Raw genomic sequence first — 19,619 nt, 5'->3', positions numbered from 1 at the left:
ACCTAATCGAAACCCTACTCTGAAACCACAGGGGAAAGTCCAAATAAACAAAAATGCATGAACTTAGATTAAAATAAACACATCTTTAGCTAACATCAATCATTAGCCTACATTCTCAGCACAAGAACTGCCTGTTGCCCAGACAAATCAGCACCATATAAAACTGAGCTGAATTTTAAACATACTCCTTATGAACATGGTATAAATACATTTCTCAATTTCACAGTCTCATCACAGTTATATGTTTGACTTAATAATGACATCCTTCCAAATGTTCTCTTTCATCATTTTAAACAACATCTGATCTCCAGGATGCAGCTTATAGAATTTCTGGGATCGCAAGAATTGTTGTGGTGTTTAATGATGTTTACGTTAGTTGTGTCAACTCCACAAGTTCTCTTTGTCCACATGGTCCAAAAAGGTGCATACTGGACTCAATTTTAGGCCAATTGTTGAGAGGACTTTCTATAGATTGGTCTGGTTCTTTGGAAGAGACTCAGGGTGGGATTTTCCAGCCCCACCTGCGATGTGTATATTGGCGAGGGAGGGGGCTCACCATTGGTGGATCTTCCAGTCCCACTGAAATCTTTAGTGTTGTATGTGGCTCGTCTGACCCGCTGCCAGTGAACCCGTCATGGAGGTCACCTTCAGCAGGAGCGGAAGATCCAGCCCTGAAAGCTCAGACTAAAAAATCTTGAATGACTGCTTTTAAAATACACATGTATATCTTGGACACTTTGACATGAACCCATCAGATGCACTAGTGTCCTGTGGGAAGGAAATTTGGCATGTCAGCTATGACTCTCACCAACTTTTACAGATGCGCCATAGAAAACATTCTTTCTAGTTGTATCACAGCTTGGTATGTCTCCTACTCTGACCAATTCAAGAAACTACAAAGAGTTGTGAACGAAGTCCAGTCCATCACGCAACCCAGCCTCCCATCCATTCACTCTGCCTAATTTACCACTGCCTTGGCAAAGCAGCCAGCATAATTAAGGACCCCATGCACCCTGGACATTCTCGCTTCCACCTTCTTCCGTCGGGAAAAAGATACAAAAGTCTGAGGTCAGGTACCAACCGACTCAAGAACAACTTCTTCCCTGCTGCCATCAAACCTTTGAATGGACCTTCCTTGTATTAAGTTGACCTTTCTCTGCATCCTAGCTATGACTGTAACACGATTTTCTGCACTCTCGCATTTCCTTCTCTATGAACAGTATGCTTTTTCTGTAAAGCATGCAAGAAACGATACTTTTCACTGTATGTTAATACATGTAACAATAATCAAATCTGTCGTCTTTACCTGGTCCGGTCTACATGTGACTCCAGACCCACAGCAATGTGGTTGACTCTCAAATGCCCTTTGAGATGGAGGGTAGTTAGGGACGGACAATAAATCTGGCTTTGCAACACTCACATCCCACAAATCCCATAAACACGTGCCGATCCGGGGTTCTGCTGGTTGATTGCAAAGTTTAACTGTATGTCTGACCTGTTCCTTCAAAATCAATCCCTAAAATAATTTCTTTGGAAATCCAGGTAATTTTAGCTACTTGAAATTTATTTTAAGGTCAATTCGAGGTGAGCAATTTAGGCCCCAGGTTAGATTGACCTTTTTTAAAAAGAGCCCAGGGTAACATCCTGGGATTTCTTTTCACTTTTCCACTGTCAGCTTGTTCCAGATATAAAGCAAAGTGTGATATTTGGAGAGGAATGCAAGTGCTTGTCGTAGGATTATTTTAACACTTATTTCCAGCAGATCTCCTGTGGCATTGCTCACTAGTTACATGATGTGCTTTTATATGTTGGCAGGAAGGGTGTGCCATTTCTGGATGAGGCGAATTGCTGGGAAGGAAACTCAGCGTACACTAGCTCAGAGTGCAGTTGTTTGCAGATTGCAATGTGCTAACTTGTTTCAGGCTATGACCCAGAACAAAACTTGAAGGTTGTTTTGCCTCGGTAACAATGTGTGATATTTGCACAATCACAGGCCAATGCTAAATGTCTGCCTGAGTTTATCTAGACCAGAAAAGTGCCAATGCTCAGCTGAAAATGGAGAAATTTACATAGAGTCATAGAGGTTTACAGCATGGAAACAGGCCCTTTGGCCCAACTTGTCCATGCCGTCCTCTTTTTTATCTCTAAGCATGTCCCAATTGCCCGCATTTGGCCCATATCCCTCTATACCCATCTTACCCATGTAACTGTCTAAATGTTTTTTAAAAGACAAAATTGTGCCTGTCCCTAAAACTACCTCTGGCAGCTTGTTCCAGACACTCATCACCCCCTCTGTGAAAACATTGCCCCTCTGGACACTTTTGTATCTCTCCCCTCTCACCTTAAACCTATGCCCTCTAATTTTAGGCTCTCCTACCTTTGGGAAAAGATATTGACTATCTAGCTGATCTGTGCCCCTCATTAGTTTATAGCCCTTTATCAGATGTGAAGTGGAATGTGGCAGCAGTGGGATGTGGGGAGGATTTCTGAAACCTGGTTTGCAGGGCAGCCTGGTGGCAAACTCTCCGATCGCACTGTGATATTAACATCAGAAAATTGAACCGTAAACATCGACACAAAAACTAGTACTGTGAAAAACCGATACACAAATGTGACCGATAGATGCAACATCAGGAAATAAAGACAAGAAATGTGTACATTCTAGATCTTTTGTGACTTTGCTTCTGCTAAGTTAGAGGACACTCCTCTGTTTTATAACAAAGGGTTTGCCGGAAGGACTTGTGACAATTGCAGGGACAGGAAATGCATGTTATGTATTAAGTGTTGGTTATATGGCCTATGGGTTGGGCATGCCCAGCTTTTCTGAAAAGCCTTTACAGGTGTGACAGTTTAAATATATACCTTTAATATTTTTAAGCTTTGGTGTGTACTTAATTTACGCATGAGCTGCAGATGTTGAAGTTTTTGTTTCATTCTGTTTTTGCTCCAGGCTTTCATGTCAGGTGAAAAAAACATTGGAACAGATGATTTGAATGTTGGTGCATCTTTGGTAAGTGAAGTTAAATCAAATGATTGCATTAAAATAGTTTTAGGCATCCAGAATAGTGAGCAATCGTTCTTTATCCTGAAGAATGATTAGAATCAGCCTGCATCTTCAGCACATTTCGCTAATTCCGTTACTCAGACGTGACCGTTTGTCATTGCCAACAGAACGTGAGCATTCTTTAAAGTTACACATGTACACATTTTTATAAGTTAACTGTGAAGGTGATTGCATGCTTTCAGCCAAAGGCTGGATGGATTTTCTGTTGGCACAGAATGAAAGAACACATCAGGTCTGTTAGACGTGTTGAAGTATTTTGTTCAAAATTCAAGGAGCTAGAAAAGAAAAGTGGCAAATGTTTCTAAATTGTCTAGAACAGATGATCCAAAAACCTTATCTAGAATTACACCTGAAGCCATGAGTAGAAGGGATGATGATGGACATTTTTGCCTCAATCCTATTTCAGGAGATTGGGATTCATTGAGTCATTTTGAACTTGGATGATCTCGTGATGTTGGCTTGGTTACCTTCTGAATACCTCTTCTGGTTTGACTTAAATAGAAACAAAGATTCAGGGAGAGTTCAATGGACAGCGGATTTATGTACAGTTTAAGCTAATAACTAAAGTCCAAACATTACCCTTACTGAGTCTGTGTTTACTGTTATACATCTCTTGGAATGGGCATTACTGCCAGATAAAATCCAAGATTTAGCCACGTACTTGGTGGCTTCCAGCTTTATATGAATTGAATGATACACCCCATTAAAGGTCTTAGAAAAATTAATAAAAGCAAAGCAAGTGGCTTTATCTGTGCCTCAAGCTCTGCATTCCCATGTAAACCCATAACCCCTTAACCTCATAACCATGCACTCCTTGCATTCCTCATGAGATCACATTACACATTCAAAGTCCAAGCGGCACTAATCAAAAAATACTTCCATGAAGATAATGACATTCCTTTCAAATAATGGTGGCACTTCTTTTTTATGAATAATACATTGCTCAGTTTTCCTGAGTAATTTAGTCTGCTCCATCTCAAATGATAAACTGACCAGTAGGATTGGTTCTCTCTATAGTGTGCTTTGGTCAGAGAAGCAGAAACCCTCTTTCTCTGTAACAATGTTCCCCTTCTTGCTGCAAGTCCATTGGACAGCTTGGTTGTGGATCTCACACAGGGGAAGCAGGCTGTCTTTTACAAATTTGTTTGCAATGCTGGAGGCAGATTTCCATCAGGTTTTAAAGGTTTTGCCTGGAAGATACAAAGGCCTCCATCTAGTTGTTGATTCATTTTGTCACCAGTGCTTCAGGTCAACGCTTGTCATAGCTTGGACACATTTCTTTGGTACTTAACTGGTCTTCCCTCCCTCCAAAGATGACAAAGTTCCAATATGCATTAAATTTGTGATGTTTCACTCAATAAATTTTCGATATTTCTGACATCTAAGCAAATGCCCCAGAAATCCATGGCCAAGTTGTGGATGGTTGATTAAGTGAGCACAGCTCCAGGCTTTATGAAAATATTGCTGTGTAGCATGGAGGGACATTCAGCCCAACAGCAAGCACTAATCTTTGTCATTATCACAAACCTCAGCAGCTGATAAAGTGATTACCTTCTTCTAAGTTTGACAAATAACATCAGATTCAGAGATCTGCAACATTGAGTGAGTTGTTGTGTAGCTGGCTATGTTGAAAGTTAATATTCATTCATTAGTTAGCTGCTGAAAAGGCTCCGATGCTTGGGGATGTTGGAATTCTTTGGTTAAAGGGGAGGTATATGGACATGAACTCATTTATCCAGGGTTCACTGCTTACCTTGTGGGTTGTTGAAACTGATATTTGATGGTGCATATTGTGTTTCCATTGCTGAGTAGCAGGATGGTGGTAATGAATTACTGCACATTACGGTAAACTGTATTGTTTACCAAATCACTAAGAAAAAACTCCAGTAACAACTGACCAGCAAGTCCAGACGTGTATGTTTCTCACAGCCAACTATTATCTTTCATCAAGGGCTTTTGAGAGTCTCCATTTTTTGGTTCTGATGGCCAATCAGATAGAATTCAACTTCTAACTGAAGTGATTGTTTTTAAAGTTTAAGTTTATTAGTGTCACAAGCTGGCTTACATTAACACTGCGATGAAGTTACTGCAAAAATCCCCTAGTCGCCACACTCCGGCACCTGTTCAGATACACTGAGGGAGAATTTAGCATGGCCAAATGCACCCTAACCTGCACATCTCTTGGACTGTGGGAAGAAAGCGGAGCACCTGGAGGGAACACACACAGACAGGGGGCGAACATGCAAACTCCGCACAGACAGTGACCCAAGTTGGGAATTGAACCCGGGGTCCCTGGCGCTGTGAGGCAGCAGTGCAAACCACTGTGTCACCCTTAGATCAAACTCTGCAATTTAACTTCAGATTTGCCTACATAAGGAACTGCTCACACTAGAAACGTTTTGGACCCTTCAGTACTGGATCCCCTACTCATTATACACCTCTCCAATTTATTTTTCCATTGATAACATTACGAAGGGTTGAAGTTACCCCATTGGCACTTGGCATCCTAATAAAAGTGTTCATTAACTGTTTGGGCAATGATTAACGTTGGCCTTTCCATTCTTGGACTAGAGATGGTTGATAAATAGCCAGTGATCCCATTGTTAATACCAATGAGAGTTGTCGCTTACTGCATTCACATATAACTGAGTGGAGGAAATGTTAGATTTGCCTGCGATGTTTCTCTTGGTCTATCAGCATTCAGTGTCTATATTGTAAATGAAACTTAGAAAATGTAGTGAGATACTGGAAGCTGGGGTTATGGAATCATAAATCAATCTGAATAAAAGCTGTATGAGAGGAGCGGGAATTATATTTTGGGCTTTGATGTTTTGACCCTAGCACTAAGTTAATGTTTCACTGTTTGATACCACTTATGCAGTTTTGATGGTTACCGATTACTTCATCGGAAGTTAACAGGTCAATTAGTAAAGTTATTGAACAGGATTAGATAACTTTGAAATGACAGTGTTATTTTAAAATAGATTTTGGAAGTGGCAGCAAAGTACTTGAGGCAAAATGAGGTGGAATAGAATTGAAATCATTAAAATCCATTAATGCACTGTTATCTTAAAAATGCCAGGAAGTCAATTGGCATTAGAATCACAGTGGATTTGAAATGTAGGGCAATAATTATGAACATACGAACATACTAACCAGCAGTAGGCCATTCAGCCCCTTGAGCCTGTGCTGTCACTTAATACAATCATGGCTGATCTGATTGTCAGCTCAAATCTGCACCCTGCCTACTCCTGATGACCTATCGTCTCCTTGCTTACCAAGAATCTATCCAGCTCTGCCTTAAAAACATTGAAAAGCTCTGCTTCCACTACCTTTTGAGGAAGAGAGTTGCAATGACTTGCGGCTCATAAAACTTTGCCTCATCTCAATTTTAAATGAGCGACCCCTTATTTTTGAAAAGTGACCCCGATTCTCGACTCTCCACCTCCACCCTGTCAAGACTCCTCAGGATTTTGTGTGTTTCAATCAAGTCACCTCTTACTCCTCTAAACTCCAGTGGATACAAGCCTTGCCTGCCCAACCTTTCCTCATAAGGCATTCCAGGTATCAGTCTGATAAACCTTTGCTGAACTGGGGAGGCAGTGCCACACTCCCGCTCTCTCCCCATACCCTTTGATGCCTTTGGAGTCTAGAAATCTGTCTCTTTCCTTCAGTGATTTGGTCTCCACAATCTTCTGCAGCAGCGATTTCCACAGGTTCACCACCCTCTGAGTGAAGACGTTTCTCCTCATCTCAGCCCTAAATGGTATATCCCCCATACACTGAGACTGTCCCCTTCTTCTAGATCCCCCAGCCAGAGCTAACAACATCCCTGCATCCAGCCTGCCAAACCCTGTAAGAATTTCAGTGAGATCCCTCTAATTGTTCTAGACTCCAGTGAATACAGGCCCAGTCAACCCAGTCTCTCCTCATATCCTGCCCTCCCTGCAATCAGCCTGATGAACCTTTGCTCTGTTCCTTTTCTGGCAAAGCCCAACCACCTTCCGCTGCTTTATCAATGACCTTCCCTCCATAAGAGCAGAAGTGGTGATACTGGCTGATGACTGCACAATGTTCAGCACCATTCATAACTCCTCAGATACTGCAGCAAGACCTGGGCAGCATCCAGGCTTGGGCTAATGTGCAACACGAATGTTGCTTACCATTTAAGTGCATGGCCCTGACAACAGAGAATCTAATCATATCCTCTTGACATTCACTGGCATCACCAGCACTGAATCCCCCAATACCAGCAACCGAGAGGTTACTATCGACCAGAAACTGAACTAATCGTATAAATACTGTGGCTGCAAAAAAGAGGTCAGAGGCTAGGAATTCTGGGCAATTGACTCACCTCCTGACTTCTCAAAGCCATCTAAAAGTCACAGGTCAGGAATGTGTTGGCATTCTCTCCACTTGCCTGGATGAGTGCAGCTCCAACAACACTCAAGAAGGTTAACACCACCCAGGATAAAGCAGCCCGCTTGAATGGCACCACATCCACCCAACATAAACATTCACTCCCTCCACCACTGACACACAGTGGCAGCAGTGAGTACCATTTACAAGATGTACTGCAACAACTCAGCAAAGCTCCTTCAACAGCATCTTCCAATCCTGTGACTTCTACCACCTACAAGGACAACAGGTAGCAGATGCATGGAAACAGCCCCAACTGCAATATCCTCACCAAGTCACCCACCATCCTGACTTGGAACTGCAGGGAAATAGCCTCTCCAGGTCAGTAGATTCCACACACTAGTATATCACATATACAGTACTGAACTCTTGCCATGCGCTCTGTGGGAAGTGTCCTCTTTGCTTCCAGGGTCTCTGCGAGAGAGTATCAGTGACAAATGTCTCACTGTGAATGACAGGTGCTAACAGAATAGTCCATTTGGATGGAGTTCATAACATCCAATCTCAGTGTCGATCCAAACCATCATTGTCTTTAGGTGCAGAGGGAATGCTCTCAGTTGGATTAGAAACCTGTTTTCAGATGAATGATGGGGTTTATTCAGTTCCTGAGCTGTCTGCATGTACAGATGCCCTGAAATACGTGTTTGCAGCAGCTACGTAGCCAGTTTCAAAGTAAAATTAGAAGCTTAGCTATTTATATTATAGATAGGATGATGTGGATGTTATTTAAGAAAATGTTTGAGAAATGACAGAGCAATAATATCAGCAGCTCCTGATGAGCTTTCTTCACTACCGCTTGAGCAAACACAATGTTTGCGATAATCTTAGTTCAATTAGTTATTTTAATACCTCAGGCTCGAATAATCCTGTAACGACATTTAATGAAGTTTCACATGTAATTTATTTTTTGATGAATGAGGCATGCAGTGCTGGAACGGAAAAATTTAACCCCCATTGTGTTCTTCACTGAAAGTCTAACCATTGGTGGTTTCTATCTGTCACACACCAAATTTTAATATCAGCGGAATGCTTCCTACAAGTTCAGGGAATCAACTCCTGACTCAAATATCTGATTGTGTCAATAAATGAAGAAATCACTGCAATAAATAGAAGTTATAAACATGAGTACAGGCCAAATGTTAAACACATACTGTATAGCTTTAAATATATATGTCCCCAACAATTCATCATCTGATTCGCGTGGGTGACACCAACAGATTCTGTTGTGCGTGGCAATACATGTGACAGTTCCTCATATCTATATACAGCCTTATTTATGACTTTTCATTCATTGGTTATTGTCTGTGCTTTAACCTCTGACCCACGACGAGCTTCTACAAATCCACTGCAGTTTTGGAATACAGTGATGTGAAAAATGGAGAGAAGTTAAGAAAAAAAAATCAATGTTGGGAGACTGGTGTAGGCGTCACAGTGGCACAGAGGTTAGCACTGCTGCATCACTATGCCAGGGTTCAACTTCCAGCTCGGGTCACTGTCTGTGTGGAGTTTGCACGTTCTCCCCATATCTGTGTGGGTTTCCTCCAGGTGTTCCAGTTCTCTCCCAAAGTCAGAAAGATGTGCTGGTTGGGTGCATTGGCCATGCGAAATTCTCCCTCAGTGTGCCCGAGCAGGCACCAGAGTGTGGTGACCAGGGGATTTTTATAGTTACTTCATTGCAGTGTTAATGTAAACCTACTTGTATCGCTAATAAACAAGCTTTAAACTGGTAATGGAAGGAGAAATTATCAAAAGACAGTTAATGCTGCATTGGTGACCACAGGGCAGCCATTGTGATGGATCAAAATTTTAAGCATTTTGATATTTGTCTCTTAGCCGCTTAGAATGTCACTGTCCTCTGTAGAGTTCATTTCAATAATCCCTATTACAACAAAGCCACGCACAATGGTAATTGTCTGGGGTGCAGAGTGAAGAAGGCAGGATTTAATTTTTATCTGTATCAGTGCCCAAGACCAGAACAAGGAAGATTTCTCAGTGTTCCAATAATATTGCTCAGTAAAGCTTCAGTTAAGCTGCTTAAATCATGTGAATGTTTAGAGACAGAATGACTTTATAGTGTGACACAGGGTTAATATTTCCATATTGATGCGCCTAATTGATATGTAACAAGTAATAGGTTGATGAAAATGTGTAAATGAGGCTGGTTTTCAGTTGCTTGTCATTACTGTCGCGCTGTTTTATCTTTTGCACATGAGTAGTAGAATAATAACATAATCTTTCGAAAACCACAACTTAACTATTGCAAACATTAAACTCCTCTGAACGACCAATTATATTTAATTGTATGCTTTGCTGAATTAATTACAAAACAAATTTTAACCAATCACAATGATTGCATCCCTCATTCCTCTGGATTATGAGAAAGCCTGAGATAAAAAGTGAAGCGATCAAATGACCAGAATATTTCCCACAAAGTATTTATGTTGCATGTGGAATGCCTGTGGTTCAGTTACTCTGGGCCCAGCTCCACAGCATTTACACAGCCGCCTCTAATGTGAAACCAAGAGCTTGTTTCTACACCCACCCTCCACAAACTTCAAATAATCCAAACTCTGCTACCCCAACCCTAATTCACACCAAGCCCCCATTCGCCCATTCCCCCTGTACTCAGTCCGGTGGCTCCTGGTTAAGCAACATCTCAATATTAAGGTTCTCAGTTTCGTTTTCAAACTCTCCCATGGCCTCTCCTCTCTCTATCTCTGTAACCTCCTCCAGCCGCTCAACCCTCAGAGATACCTGCACTGGTCTAATTCCGGTCAATTGTGAAGCTCCAATTTTAATTGTTCCACTATTAATGAGCAGCCTTCAGCTGCCTGGATTCTAAGCTCAGGAATTCCCTCCCTACACCTCTCATCCTCTCTTTCCCCCGTCAGACATTTGCTAAAACCCACCAGTCTGAACAAGCGTTCAGCCATCTGCCCTAATATCTCCTTAAGAGACTTAACGGCACATTTGATTTATAATGTTCCTATGAAGCAACTTGGGACATTTTATTACATTAAAGATGCTATATAAATGCAAGTTATGCTTGCTATTATTTACACAACTTTGATATTGATAATAAACCCACAAAGCGAGAGGTGAAATGTTTGCCAGGCAATGCCACTTTAGGGGGGATGTTGGTGAGGAGTTCACCGCCATGCTTGTTGTAGCTGGAGCCATATTTCCATTGCTCAAATCCGACCACCCGAAAATCAGCAGCGTCCGAAAATCGGACTTTCTTTTCTTGCCCTCATCGAACCTTGACCCCACCCCACCCACCTTGGAAAGGTTTGAGGGTTTGCCAAGTACTGATTGGCTGTGCTCATTTGTTGTTTCCAGTGAACTTTGACCTCATTTCGCTCAGTGAGAATGTGGCAGAGATTTTTGAACTCACCCTGGGAGAACAAACTCGTCTTGCAGAGTGCAACGGGGTAGAATATTGTTTATTGTACTTATGGATAAACCACATGCCCAGTTTTGCTACAGCACGGTGAATCTGCATTGAGTTCAGATGCCACCCTCATAGAGCCCACAGGCTTAATTTTAAATATTGTACTTGATCCCCCAAAGCCTTTCAGTTCCACGGGGACTGGTTGTCTCCTTGCAGCTGGTACAGGTCATTTCAAAGAGAGTTATTAAAGAGTTATTAAAATGCTGTGTGAATAAACAACAAATAGTTCTCAGTGACAAATACAGGGTCTGTTTTACATCATTTCATGTCGATTGACCTTTTCTCATTTCTCATGTAGGGAAGTGGGGGAGACAGGAAACAATTCTTAAACCTAACGCATGGGAAGTGAATTGATATCAACGGCGACACAGCCGTTAATTTAAAGTGCTTTTGCAATCGTATATTTGGTTTTCTCCTGTCCCCTATTCGCTGAGTTAAGGCATTGCGATATGTTTTCTGAAAGTCAGCAGGTCCTGAAATCTGACACAGACTCATCCTTGGGGTTCCCTGATTTGAGACTCTCTATCTGTAAACATCCATAGAACCGCAAAAGGAAGCCAAATGGCCCATTAAGTATTCGCTGACTCTCCTACCCTACCCCCATAAACCTGCACATTTACCATAGTCAAACCACCTAACCTGCACATCTTTGGATTGTGGGAAGAACACAGTAAGAAGTCTCACAACACCAGGTTAAAGTCCAACAGGTTTATTTGATAGTAAACGCCACAAGCTTTCAGAATGCTGTTCATTCGTCAGATGAGTCACAGATAGTCTATGACTGTAGGGAGGGAATTTGCAATCTGGGTGAATTCACTCAGTGAGAAAGCTTTGCCCATGCACAATCGTTGCAATTTCCAACTGTATTTCTGGCATTTCTGGAGCAAGTTCGATGGGCTGAGTTTGCCTACTTCTGCTCCTAATTCCTATGTTCCTTTTAGTAAATGACTGAGATACAGATGTGCGCCACAGCGAACCCGTCAGTGACCAAGCCTTATGGCTGCCTCCTGCACAAATCCCTTCACCAGCAAGATAGCAGAGCTCCCTCCTGAGGTGCCAGTGGAAACCACTTCTCCTGAGTTACCTCAGACATGCCACCTAGTTTGATTTGCAGCCTTGCCTCTGAAACCAGGCGACAATGGTCGGCTGTGAAATCAGTTTGCTATCTGAATGCCAAGTCTGACAATTCTCGGAAGTTGAAAATATCAAGATGACGAGTTGTAAAACCTCCTTGCAGCTTTCGCAGCTGAGGTGTGCTCTGCACGTCCTGTTGGTCGTTGTGGGTTATGATCTCTGACAAGCATATTTTAGCTGAGCACACATAAAATAAAAATGTTAATTTCTTTATTGATTGGATTTTCTTTTTGATGCTATTTATCTGTCTTATCTTCTCTCAGCCACTGCAGCATTTGTGGAATTCAGATTAGCATCAGAGTTCCTGAAGTAAGTTTCCAATTTCTAATCCCTGGCTAAAGGGATTTTCTGCTGGAAAATAAAATGTGTGAGCAGTTTCAAACTTGCTGATCCCTCCAGGATGCAGTAGGCTACTGACAGACAATTCTTTATAGAGGGCGGCACAGTAGCACAGTGGTTAGCACTGCTGCCTCACAGCTCCAGAGACCTGGATTTGATTCCTGGCTCGGGTCACTGTCTGTGTGGCATCTGCACGTTCTCTCCGTGTCTGCGTGAGTTTCCTCTGGGTGCTCCAGTTTCCTCCCACAATTCAAAGATGTGCGGGTTAGGTACATTGGCCATGCTAAATTGCCCCTTAGTATTCTGAGATGCATAGTTTAGAGGGATTAATGGGTAAATATGTGGGGTTACAGGGATAAGGCTGAGGTGGGATTGTTGTTGGTGCAGACTCGATGGGCTGAATGGCCTCCTTCTGCAGTTCTCTGGGCCATAGGCGAAGAATGAATATTTGAGCAAACATCCCAAGGTCCAATAGCAGCACTGGAAATGCACCCTAACATGAATCAGCTTCTTCAAATGAGGAGCAATGGAAATTGGAAGAATTCTAATCTTCAAACTCTTCCAGTGTTATCTGAGAAATTTCCAAGTGCTGGAAAAGGATGGACAGGCTGCAAATTAAGCAACGTGGAGAAGTGTGAAGTGAGGAGGAACAATGGGCCGATGCAGTATAGAATAAAAGGAAACAATTCTGGAGGAGTAGAGAGATTGGTGTACAAGTCCACAAATCATTGAAGATCAGGTTGAGAAATTGGTTATTAAGGCATACGGTATCCTGGGTTTCACGAGTAGAGGCATTAATTAGGAGAGCAAAGAAGTTATGATGAACCTCTATAGAATACTGATTCAGCATCAACTAGAGTACTGTGTTCAATTCTGGATATCACACTATGGGAAGGATGTAACGAATCCGAGAGATTTACAAGAATGGTTACAGGCAGTTATGACAACAGACTGGCAGGGCTGGGTCTACTCTCTTGACAGAAAGCAGGTTGAGAGGAGATTTGATCGATGTATTCAGGTTTTGTGGACAGAATACACAGGAAAAAGCTGCCCCATTGGCAGAAGAGTCAAGAAGCAAAAGGCAGTGAATGGTATGCTTTGTCAGTATAGCACTCATGAAACTATACACTGTATACTAATACATAACAAGAATAAATCAAATCAAATCAATGATTTATGGTAATTGACAAAAGAAGCAATGGCAGCATGAGAAGAAATCTCTTTATGCAACAAGTGGTTAGGATCTGGAATGTGCTGTCCAAGAGTGTGGTGGAGACAGATTCACACTGCGAGTGGTTAGGATCTGGAATGTACTGTCTGAGAGTGTGGTGGAGACAGATTCACACTGCAAGTGATTAGGATCTGGAATGTACTGTCTGAGAGTGTGGTGGAGACAGATTCACACAGCGAGTGGTTAGGATCTGGAATGTACTGTCTGACAGTGTGGTGGAGACAGATTCACACTGCAAGTGATTAGGATCTGGAATGTACTGCCTGAGAGTGTGGTGGAGACAGATTCACACAGTGAGTGGTTAGGATCTGGAATGTACTGTCTGAGAGTGTGGTGGAGACAGATTCACACTGCAAGTGATTAGGATCTGGAATGTACTGTCTGAGAGTGTGGTGGAGGCAGATTCACACAGCGAGTGGTTAGGATCTAGAATGTACTGTCTGAGAGTGTGGAAGAAACAGATTCATTCAGCGAATGGTTAGGATCTGGAATATACTGTCTGAGAGTACGGTGGAGACAGATTCACACAGCGAGTGGTTAGGATCTGGAATGCACTGTCTGAGAGTGCGGTGGAGACAGATTCACACAGCGAGTGGTTAGGATCTGGAATGCACTGTCTGAGAGTGCGGTGGAGACAGATTCACACAGCTAGTGGTTAGGATCTGGAATGCACTGTCTGAGAGTGCGGTGGAGACAGATTCACACAGCGAGTGGTTAGGATCTGGAATATACTGTCTGGGAGTGTGGTGGAGACAGATTCACACAGCGAGTGGTTAGGACCTGGAATGTGTTTCCTCAGAAGGAGCTCTTCAAATGCAGACAATAAAAATATAACAAAACTTATTCCAACTTATAAATCAAAGAAAAGGTTTAATAAAGAAACTTAATTACTCCAAACTTGGGGTCTGCCCTGGGCCACTCCAAGCTTCCCACAATTTGAAACAGGTTCTTATTTATAGTGAGTCAGCTGGTCAGCTGACTATTACATTACTCTGTAATCAGTTCCATGGTTTACTTGGTCAGCTGATCCTTACAGCTTGTTAGCATTGTCACATTACATCCAATATAAAGTTGTCACTGATTACATTCTGACACATTCCCTTTTTTTTTCAAAATAATTTAAGTCAACCATCTTCCAGTATTCTTGGTAACTTTCCAGTACCTGCACCCCTTTTTGTAAAACAGTCGGATATCTGTAGATTCACACCCCCAGTTAAGTTTGGAAACTTCCTTGCTTTCCTGTATTTGTTTAATGCTGGCCAATTCAATTCTTAGTTGTTTTTCTGTTACCCTCTTTGTTGAGTGAACTTTGTCCCATAAAGGTGGGTTGTCCACATAACACTCAAATGGTACTTTCTTACCTGATGTGCCCATACAAAATAATCCCATTAATCTGTCAGACAAATATATCCCCATTTTCAATGCCTCCACTAATGCTAGGGTTTCAGCCGCCAATGTACTTTTGACGACCCTTTTTATTTTCTTTGCTTCCCAGGTCATGGGAAAACATTTTCCATCCTTACCTACCAGGAATATTATGAATCCAGCACCACTTGAATGTCCATCTGGTAGATTGACATGTGAAATATCACTAAATACAATCAACTTCATGTCTCCCAGTTCTCCTAGTGCTGGGAATTTAATTACATGCTCCTCTAATTTTGGCCTTTTAAATGTTTTATTAGCCTGCAAGATCTCTCTGATATGACACACCTCAATGTATTATGGAGCTCTGGAACATTATAGCCCCCATCCGGTCTTATCTGTGTACAAAGCCAATTTGTGCAATAGTCCTATCATACTGCTCAACAATTTTGTTTCTTTTTCATTTACCCATTCCTCTTTCTCCATTGACCTTTCTCTAGTGAAGGGACTGGGATCAATACTGTTTAGATATCCCTGTTGATTCATCGTTACACCAGAAGTACTTTGTCGGATATCAAGACCAAGATATCAGAAAGCACCAGCTGTTTGACTCTTTACTTTAAATTCTGTTTTCAGCTTTTCAATTATCCTTTTTTCAAACTCTTCTGTGCCGCCCCATAGGAAATCATCCACATGCCTCACAAAAACTCCACCTAATTTTCCTTTAGCCTTCCAGTAAAACATTGCTGGATCTGTTTTTAACTGGACACAGCCAGTCTTCAGCAATACAGATTGTACTGAGAAATACCAAACCCTTGATACATCACTTAACCCATATTCGCGTTTGCTCAATTTCCACAAATGTCGCTGTGTATTACCTGCTTCTTTGGGTAGCCTCAAAAAAAACTTTTCTTTGAAATGTTTTGCCCTGCAAAAATGCTGCTTTGATATCTATTGACTTACAATCCAATTATTAGATGCTGAAACAGTGAAAAAATATTTCAGTGTCACTTTCCCTGCTGTGGGTGAATCAACCTTAATGTCTCTTTTCTAGTAGACCCTCTTCCCTTTCTCAAAGTATACCCCCACTGCTCTTATACATTCTTAACCATTCTGAAACCTCAGTCTTAATGGAGGCCTTTCTCCCTGCATTCATAGCATTTAGGTGGGCTGAAAACATGGAGCTAATGCTTGTCCCTTCTAGCGCCAGGGAACTATCTGTTAATACTAACGGCAAACTTGGATCGCTCCCATTTACCAACTGGCATGGACTAAAGCCTTCTACCATCTGTAAAGAATTTTTTGCGTGCACTGCCCATGCTAACACAACCTGCAATTTACAATCCAGTTGATCCGCCAAAATTTTATGCAACATGTCATCTATAACTACGTGATTCCTTTCACAGGGGCTATTGCTGAATGGGCTCTCTGCTGCAGTGCGCATTATTACAATATTTAAATTTTCACACATATCTTGAAACTCATCATTTGCAAGTTTGCTCCCATTGACCGGCAAAAATTTAGACAGTGCCCCCAGTTCTGTTCCAATCCGGTGGGTTATAATTTTATCTAACATGGTCTTTTTATCTTTGTTGTAAATCACTGTGAATGTGCTAAACCAAGTGGCCATGTCCACAAAGTGCAATAGATAGGAGCCTTTGTCCTTGTCACATATCTTTAGATCCATCGCCACCACATCATTGAAATCTCACGCTAATGGTAGACTCACGGCTGGATGTGGGGGTGTCCTTCTATATTTTATGCAAATTTCACATTGGGCTGATATTTATTCTATGAGATAATTATATCCCTTGTCCAGAACTCCTGCATCCTGCTCTCAGTCTCTGTGGGCTGGATGACCAAACTGCTTATGGAGTTTCAGAATAATCTTTTTATCCATCATGCTGTTGCTTGTTAGCGACCCGAATGCCTCATGGATGCTTTGGTCTGATAATTTCAGTTTGTTTAAAGGAAGATAATAATGTCTCAATCTTATAAAATGTAGGTCCACAGTTTTCCCAAATACCACAGCTTTATCCTGTTTCAAATCAATGGTCATCTGAGCTTTCTTCATCACAGAAAACAAAGTATATCACTGGAAACTACATCTATACTTATAAATAAACTGATTCCCACAATCTTAAAGGGAAGTATCACCCTTTTGGATGATGTTAAAGTGTTGCCATCTCCAAATCTAAAGCAGGTGGAACTATCCTGTTCTTTTACTTTCTTTCAGTCTTTATGTCAAGAGACCCTAAATAACAATCCAGCCAATTTTGGCTGCAGACAGTCGATGCACATCCACTTTCTAAAACAGCACAGTTGAAAGAGTCTATCATCAGGACACTCATTATTGGGACTCAACTTCTGTGTCATCAAAACGATACCTTCCTGGTCCTTACCCTCGTCACTGTTGTTTCCACGTATTATGTGTCACATCTGGTTTCAAACACACAATTTCTTCTTTTCGGACAGCTTACAATATAGTGATATGGGGATTTGCATTGGAAACAGTGATTCACAATCCCTCTAGCATTCCTTTGATTTACACGTCTTTTATCAGTGTCCCATATGTGTCTTCTTCGCCCATTTTCAAATCGGTTAAAACAGTTTTTGACCCCAGGTCTGTTATTAATGTAACTGTCTCTGTTTAAAGGCCTTGGTGCACCATTTGGTCTGGCAGGTGATTGAGTCACCATTGACTCCTCTGTTCTGGGCGCTATGGCATTCCAGTCTGTATTGAACAAGGTGGCGGGGAAGGATTGTTTCCTGAAAAACTTTTTTAATGATGCTGCCATTTGATCAAAGAGGGGCTCCGTTCCCCTTAATTGTACCCCAGCCATTACTAAAAGAGTATCCATGTGCGACAGACGTGCACAGTCCAATAACTTAAAGCACAATACTGCAGCTGGAATCTCCAAACTAAATTTCATTAGCCTTTTACAGCCCCTATCAAAATCTGTGAGATTCTCTTCTATGGACTGGGTGTCTTGTCTCCTAATCCTGTTAAACATCACCCATCCTTCATAATTCTCCAAGAACTTATTTTTCTGGTAATACTTATCTAAGTATTGCGTCAGGAGCTGTAGCCTTTCTTCTCTATTTAGAACATCTGCTGTCCAATTGGAAAATACTTTTCTTCTTATCTTGCTCCTAATTGGGAGTGACAAAGCTAATGCCAATCCTTACTTTTGTTTTGGTATTGTGGTGACACTTTTCCACCTCTGCCTTCCATTGCTGAAATGGTTCGACATTTGAAAACACAGGGGGACAATCCAACCCCACTGGTTTACTTCTAACTTTTACCATGGCTGTAGCACTTCTTCAAAAACATACACCAAGTTACGATGGGTTTTCCTCTGCTACCAGTGTTTCCTCAGAAGGAACTCTTCAAATGCAGACAATAAAAATATAACAAACTTACTCCAATTTATAAATCGAAGAAAGAGTTTAATAAAGAAACTTTATTACTCCAAACTTGGGGCCTTGCCCTGGGCCACTCCAAGCTTCCCACAATTCAAAACAAGTTCTTTTTTTATAGTGGGTCAGCTGACTATTACATCATTCCGTAATTGGTTCCATGGTTTACTGAGTCAGAGGATCCTTACAGCTAGTTACCATTGGTCACATTACATCCAATAAAAAAGTTGTCACTGGTTACATTCTAATAGAATGCACTGTCTGAGAGTATGGTGGAGATAGATTCACACAGTGAGTAGTTAGAATCTGGAATGCACTGTCTGAGAGAGCGGTGGAGACAAATTCATACAGTGTCTTGATCTGGAGTGTACTATCTGAGAAAGTGGTGAAGACAGATTCATAGAGTGAGTGGTTAGAATCTGGAGTGTACTGTCTGAGAAAGTGGTGAAGACAGATTCACACAGTGAGTGGTTATGATCTGGAGTGTACTGTTTGAGAGAGCGATGGAGACAGATTCACAGAGTGAGTGGTTAGAACACAGGAGTATCGGTGCACTTGCACAATGACACTCCTTAAAGTCTTTTAAAGTTCATTTATTGGTGCCATATGTGGGCTTACATTAACATTGCAATGAAGTCACCCTGAAAATCCCCTAGTTGCCACACTCTGGTGCTTGTTTGTCTTTCTGCTGAGAGAGAATTTAGCATGGTCATTGCACCTAAAGCAGCACGTCTTTTGGTCTGTGGGAGGAAACTGTAGCACCCAGAGGAAACCCATCCAGACACAGGAAGAATGTGCAAACTCCACACAGACAGTGACCTGAGGCTGGAACCGAACCCGGGTCCCTGCGAGGCAGCGGTGCTAACCACTGTGTCACCGTGCTCTTAGAGCTCAGCAGCCGGCTTCACCAGCGAACTGAGACTCCATTCCCCTCTGGTGAGATTTGATTACGGCTTCTGTTTTGCACAGACTGCCGTAAATTCCCATTTCTTACCTCGCTGAGAAAGCCAGTGGGAAAATTTACTGTTTCCTTGCACATTTGATACTTCGAACGATTTTGACTAAATTGCGCCCTCAGTCACTTTTGCAGAAAATCGCGGCCGTGATCATCACTCACATTTACTGCCGTTGTCTGTAAGATTATTTTCTATGTCTAGTTGCTATGCAGTTGGTTTTGATTGTGTGCAGTCCATGCT

The 19,619-nt window shown here is 41.8% G+C and overlaps 1 protein-coding gene across 4 annotated transcripts in view; it reads left to right on the top strand.

Moving 5' to 3' along the window:
• The window catches only part of yrk (Yes-related kinase), a 294,154-nt gene that overhangs the window by 120,421 nt on the left and 154,114 nt on the right, over positions 1 to 19,619 (top strand). For all 4 annotated transcript variants that reach the window (XM_080211587.1, XM_080211585.1, XM_080211586.1 and 1 more), the window contains one exon: positions 2,951 to 3,010. The gene's annotated coding sequence lies outside the window, so the exon portion shown is untranslated. The remainder of the gene's footprint in view (positions 1 to 2,950; positions 3,011 to 19,619) is intronic.

This window comes from Carcharhinus amblyrhynchos, chromosome 24 (assembly GCF_965287045.1).
Source record: "Carcharhinus amblyrhynchos chromosome 24, sCarAmb.v2.hapA, whole genome shotgun sequence".
NCBI lineage: Eukaryota > Metazoa > Chordata > Chondrichthyes > Carcharhiniformes > Carcharhinidae > Carcharhinus > Carcharhinus amblyrhynchos.
This window is presented reverse-complemented; position numbering and strand designations above follow the sequence as displayed.